The sequence below is a fragment of the Penaeus chinensis genome, chromosome 4 (genome assembly GCF_019202785.1).
Source record: "Penaeus chinensis breed Huanghai No. 1 chromosome 4, ASM1920278v2, whole genome shotgun sequence".
In the NCBI taxonomy this organism is placed as follows: domain Eukaryota; kingdom Metazoa; phylum Arthropoda; class Malacostraca; order Decapoda; family Penaeidae; genus Penaeus; species Penaeus chinensis.
In genome coordinates, this window is record NC_061822.1 from 15400348 (window position 1) to 15405347 (window position 5000).

At 33.6% G+C, this 5000-nt stretch overlaps 1 protein-coding gene across 1 annotated transcript in view; it reads left to right on the forward strand.

Moving 5' to 3' along the window:
* The first annotated feature begins 250 nt into the window (after nt 1-250).
* The window catches only part of LOC125024913 (rap1 GTPase-activating protein 1-like), a 711333-nt gene continuing 706583 nt past the window's right edge, over nt 251-5000 (forward strand). Inside the window, exon 1 of the mRNA XM_047612683.1 lies at nt 251-643. The gene's annotated coding sequence lies outside the window, so the exon portion shown is untranslated. The remainder of the gene's footprint in view (nt 644-5000) is intronic.

A 5000-nucleotide genomic window follows, 5' to 3' on the forward strand; every position in this document is an offset into this window, starting at 1 on the left:
GTATTTGCATACTATTTAGTTAGGTGTCACCAGAGCCTGTATTTGTTAAAATTGTTGAAGTGAAATGTACCATATTTTTCCCTATTACGTTTAGACCATACGTATCCGAAACGTCAGCGCACGTTAGCAGGAGGAGCACATGCAACACACCTGATGACGTCACGAAGATGGCGTCAAAGCAGGGGTCAAGCCAAGTCAAGCGGGCGTGGTGGCTCAGTGTCTCTCTGGTGTGGCAGCGGGAAGGGTGTGCGTCGCTCCCAACTCACGCCGCTCTCAGTGACGCGTCTGTGGGAGACCCTGGAGGCAAGCTGTGAGCCTTTTGTGAGTGTGTTTATGTGAAAGCAGTGGGAAGGGGAAATCTTTTTAAAACTTTTACTTACGGTAATGGAGACTTGAATGTAAGGCGAGACAATTCATTCGCTGAGAATGTTTGGAAAAAGGAGTGATTTTAACTTACGAAGGGACCATCGTTGTAAGGAAAACATGTACGATGCGTTGTAAATTGCATCGCCAAAAGTGACCATCACTTCAACGAAAGAAAGTGCTATTTGTGACCGAACACAGAGATTAAATCTAAGGGAAACTATGAACATTGAACTGGTGAACATAATTTGATCGCCTGAAGCTCCGTTGTCGATAGAGGGTAAGTGTTTGAACTAATTTTTAAAATTACATTATTGTTTTTTTTTGTGAATTGACATTTTTTTAATACAAAGGTTAAGACTGATGTGTTCGGTTCTTCAAAAAGAAGTTCGAGGGAGACATGTAATTTTCTTAACTATCTTTTTCCTCAGTTTAAATAAGAGATCTTAAAGCGACAGATATTTAGAAACAAATGAAACTTTACATCAACCAGAATAACTTTTTGATTTAAAGAATAAAACGTAATTTTGTAACCATTTTTGGCCCCAAAAAGTTAGGTTAGCGGCGAGGTCAAGTAAGGAAAAAAGAAAAAGAAAAAAAAAATTATCAGTTAAAGAAGAATTAGTTATTTAACGAGAACTGAGAGCAATTTATACGTAACGGTTTATAATTTGTTTTTTTCCATGCACTTAATTAGAATGTTTGTTCACTTCAGCTAAATGACTGACAGCGAAAATATCCGTTAGTGAAAATGATGATGATACTTAATTAAGTACAAGTATGATGATGGTGGTGTGGGTGATGGAGATGGTGATGATAACTGAAATAATGGTAATGATAATGCTAAAACCATCACCACTTCATACAAGCTTGAGAGCACTGACCGAATGTGTTTGACAAAAGATAAATTTGCTCTGATGTCATATATATATATATATATATATATATATATATACACTACACACACACACACACACACACACACACATATACATATATATATATACATATATATATATATAAGGAAATTCTTATCAAAATTATTTAGAATATTTAGATTTGTCCTCCGTTATCTGTGTGCGTGCGTGCATGCGTGTGTGTGTGTGTGTGTGTGTGCAATATATATATAAATAAATAAATTTAAAGCACTTAAACGCCCACACTTAGATACAGGTAGGAGTAATTTGTTAAAAAAAAAAAAAAAAAAAAAATGGATAGATGCTCTCCACACTTCCATTTCTGTGTAGAACATTCTTATCAAAATTATTTAGAATATTTAGATTTGTCCTCCGTTTTCTGTGAATGCAAACTTAAGAGAGCATCAACGTTAAGGATCATAGAATTTCATTTTATGAACATTAAAATACTTTAATAACAATAATAATAATAATAATAATAATAATGACAATAACAATAACAATGGCAATAATAATAATAATAATAATAATAATAATAATAATAATAATAATGATAATAATAATAATAATAATAATAATAATAATAATAATAATAATAATAATAGTAAAGATAAGAATAATAACAATCGTTGAAGTAAGGTTAGACGTGTCCTTACTAACACGTGTGAGCAGATTCAGCAAATATTTTCAAGGGTGTAAAAATGTAGATGGACGCTGTGCTAAGTCGACCTGCTAAATGGGATGTTCAAACACGCGTTCGTATATTCAAAATCAATTAATAACGAGGTAGCATTACCTCTTGGCCATCTCTGTGAATAGGTCTGAAGGAATGATATAGGCCTATATGAAACGTCAATGAGACAGGCCTTCGACGCGGCGTGGTCTGCATAATGAAAGTCAATTCAGGTATATTATAACAAGTCGTGTCCTTTTGCCCTGGTTTCAATGCATAAAGAAAGACTGTTGTGTAGAGGCGACTGCTATTCATTTAATCCAGGAGCCAGGCCAGGATTTATTTACCACAATGAGTGCAAAAGTTTTTTGTTTGTGAATGTGAATGTGATGACGTCACCAACATGACTGCCTGGTTATATCGTACGTGGGATTTTTCATTTTTTTTTTAATAAGATGCACAGTATTTTTCATCATATACATTTTTACCCAACTTAATTTTTTTCTGAAAGTTTCACAAAAAATAGAAAATTGATATTCTCGTTTGCTAAAAGTTTAATCTTGATTAAAAAAAAAGCATACAAAAAGTTGTTTATCAGGGGTTAGAAAATATATATGATGGGGATTAGGGACTTCCCCATGTTGTAGTCAAAATTTGAGAAACACGCAAGCGCGCACGCACGCACTCATTCACACACATGTGTATATATATATATATATATATATATATGTATATATAAGTATATATATATATGTGCATATATGTACATATATGTATGTATGTATGTATGTGTATATATATATATATATATATATATATATATATATATTCATTTATATACACACATACCTACACACACACACACAACACATGCAATGTAAAAAACAATTCCAACATTCTTCTCAGGCGAAAGACTGAATTAGACTCGATGAGTGACAGTTTATCTGCTAAAGTTTTCCAAAAGCATCCAGTGTACATTTAGGAACTAGCGATTTCTTTCTTTCCTCGTTCACTTGACGATGCAAAGGAAGATTCATAGTTCCTTACCAGACTCTCTCTCTCTCTCTCTCTCTCTCTCTCTCTCTCTCTCTCTCTCTCTCTCTCTCTCTCTCTCTCTCTCTCTCTCTCTCTCTCTCTCTCTCTCTCTCTCTCTCTCTCTCTCTCTCTCTCTCTCTCTCTCTCTCTCTCTCTCCCTCTCTCTCTCTCTCTCTCTCTCTCTCTAAATATATATATATATTTACATATATATATTCTTTCTTTCTTGCCTTCTTTTTTCTTTATATTTTAATAAACATTATTTTTTATCCTTCATGTCCAGTGCTTTAAATTTTCTGCTGCATTATCCCCTTTAGAAGAAAAGGACGGAAGAGCCAGTGTGACACCCGCATTGCCTGTTTGGTCGGTTGAGATATTCCTTAGAAGTGTCTGAGGATCCATGTCTTCAAATCATTCAAGGCAGAAAGGATTTCCTCAATATCTTTTTGAATTCGACCTTCTTGCAAATCATACTTTAAATCAGTAGAGCTTTCGTATTCCACTGTTTTCAAGTAAGCTACACACAATCTCGCTCTTTAATAACCTAACAGACCTAGAGCAAATGCTGTGATGCCTTGAACCTCGAAGTAGCATCAGCATTGGCCGTCTGCTCAAGTGTCATATCGAGTGGTGCTCTAGAAAATGATTTTATAGAACGCTTTATAATTAATCCTCTTTGAGAAAGTGCATGCCCGATTCTAGGAGATTCTGTTCCTGCATTCAGAAGTTTTAGCAGATATACTGTCATCCATCCAGCATAATTCTTTTATGCTGGATGGATACACACGCACCCACGTGTGTGGATGCGTGTGTGTGTGAGTGTATGTGTGTTTGTATGTGTGTTTGTGTGTATGTGTGTGCATGGGTACGTGTGCATGCATGTGTGAGTGTGTGCGTGGAATAATTAATTTTAAAGAAATATTCGTGTTGCCTTGCCAGAGAATTCAAAGCTATTTTATGATATTCTTGTAATGCTCCAGTTCTCAAAATTTGACGAGAATTCCATTTACAAGCCCCTTAATATTAGCCTAAATCCCATCATATTACACGTTTTCTGAATCCTTATAAACAAAGGCACCCTGTTTGTGTGTTGCCATTATTTTCATAATATTAAGTTTTTTTTAATAAATTTATATTAAACTTGATCTTTAGCAAACGAGAATACCGATTTTCTATGTTTGATTAAAATGTCAAGGAAAAAAAAAATCTATTGAAGTTGAGTAAAAATGTATGCAATAAAAAACGTTGTGGATTTTATTAAAGCTCGTGTGTACTGAAAATATCCTTCTAGCACATACCTTTGAGAAGTTATACTTGATTTAATGGGACATATACGAGATAGCCTGGCGGCCATGTTGATGACGTCATCACATGCACATCCACCACCCAAATTTTGTAACATACATTTCTGAGAGTCTCATGCCATGTCGGAAAAAAAGAAAAAAAAAAAAAAAAGAAGAAAAAAAAAACTTTTGCGCTCTTCGAGTAAATAAATCCTGGCTCTTGAACTAATTGCAATGATTTTGATAGCGTATAGAAACATGTATAGGAAGGGATCTTCAAATGCAATGTTGCGATGGCTTAATCAGAATTTTGGCCATTGAGGTAATGTGCAAAGTTATCTCTAAGTTTAGATAAGTTTTGATATCGTATTTACACATGTACTTGCATATGTGTATGTGTGTATGTGTGTGTTGGTGCGTTCGTGCGTAGTATGTTTATGTGTGTCTATATCTATCTGTTTGCCTATCTATATGTCTATATACAAAAGAATATATATTTATGTATGTATGCATATATATATATATATATATATATATATATATGTGTGTATATATATGCATATATATATGTATATATATGCATATATATATACACATATGCAAATATGTATATATATGTATATATGCATATATATACATTTACATGCATATACATGTATATATGCATATATATACATCTATATCTGCATATATGCATATATATATGCATATGTATACATATGTATGCAT